Here is a 1616-nt window from a genome sequence, read left to right on the forward strand (position 1 = left end):
CCTTTAGCCCCTCCGTCGGGCAGGTCCTGGCGCCACCACTGTGATATCCTCCTCCCTCGTCACCATACTTTCCCTATCCGTCCGTATCTTCATCCTTATCAACATCATTATTATCATCATCATTGTCATTCATAAGTTAATTATACTTGCCTTGCTCTAAAACTGTGTTTGTTCTAGCGGAACAAAGTTTAAGCCCCTCGGGGAATTTGAGGGGTCCAGACACAGTCGCATTTGTTCATACAAGGCTATAATATATATCTTTTGATTTCCATCAAGTACTTTTTTTTTTTTTTTGTAAATTAAATTACTTGGGCGTAGGCATACGTTATTACAAAACGGTCCCCTGGCCCATTCCTGGACCCACCAGTGTTTCCTCTAGGCGCTATGGTTTTCCATCGGAAAGCCCAATGTTTGACAATCCACCGTGTCAATGTACTCCTCAGAGCCACCATGTTCTAAGATTAAGAATCCCTGTTTGGTTCAATAAACTATTCTGAGTTCTAGGCCCAACTTGTCTACGACTAGTAATTTTTGTCTACGACTAGTAATTTGCTAAATCTGTCAACATTTACTGCGTCCAAATCTTTTAAGACTTAAAAGTTGTTTAATATAGGCCGATACAGTATACATTTTTTGAAAAGATATCCGTTTTCCCTACAAATGTGTGAATCAGCGATGAAGTAGACCTAACCGTTGCCAAACATCGCTAACGTGGAGTGAATATAAATAAGCACGTAATTAATTACGATTCATTTGGAGAAGGTGTATAGTATTTAACCACGGTTTCACGATTTGTTTGATGTAAATGCGTAAAGTATCACTGAATACTCCAAAATAAACACATTTACAGTTGTGACCTTATTACGAATGTAGATACTTAACGAACGACAACTATTAATACAAGTTTACGTGCTGTTAAAAATATGCAACTTTATTGTGTCTTTTTATAGTCATAAAAACTGAATGTGAAACATATTTTGAAATAGTGACGTAACAGTGTCAACTCTTGCTAATAATATAACACTTAGGGCCTAATTCATATTACGCGAAGTAGGCATAGGCTTATATGAACTATTATATTATAAAACAAAAATTAGAATCATTAAAAAATAAATCAATAAACCACAGGTGTACAGTAGGCTCTACCTATATCTCTGACTTTTCCCGTTGTGTATGCTGAACTAACAATGGTTTATGTGTAAATAACTACTGGCCAAAATGTTGAGTTTCGGTTGTCAAAATACTGTATTTTCATATTTTGAGAAGACGAATTGTTTCAACAAATATTGAGTAAATTTGATAACATAGATAAAGGTGTGCTCACAGCTACATTATCTACAAAACAGATAACTTTCATAGCTTACAGTTCCTCCATGAACGAACTGATGGAAAATATAGAGGGCGACAAACAAATTTAAAGTGTACAACAATTCATAATTCATGAAGGATAATGGAAGCTGTCATCATCATCATCATCTTCCGTTACTGTGCATAACCTCAGTTGAGTATACTCGCACAATGTGTTGTACAGCACTCATATATGTCGTGATCAAAAGGGAACGAAAAGGAAATAAATAAATAAGTAAATAAATAAATATAAATAAATAAATAAATAT

Source organism: Anneissia japonica, unplaced genomic scaffold (assembly GCF_011630105.1).
Source record: "Anneissia japonica isolate Jap-2015-1 unplaced genomic scaffold, ASM1163010v1 scaffold287965_len1858130_cov191, whole genome shotgun sequence".
Classification (NCBI taxonomy): domain Eukaryota; kingdom Metazoa; phylum Echinodermata; class Crinoidea; order Comatulida; family Comatulidae; genus Anneissia; species Anneissia japonica.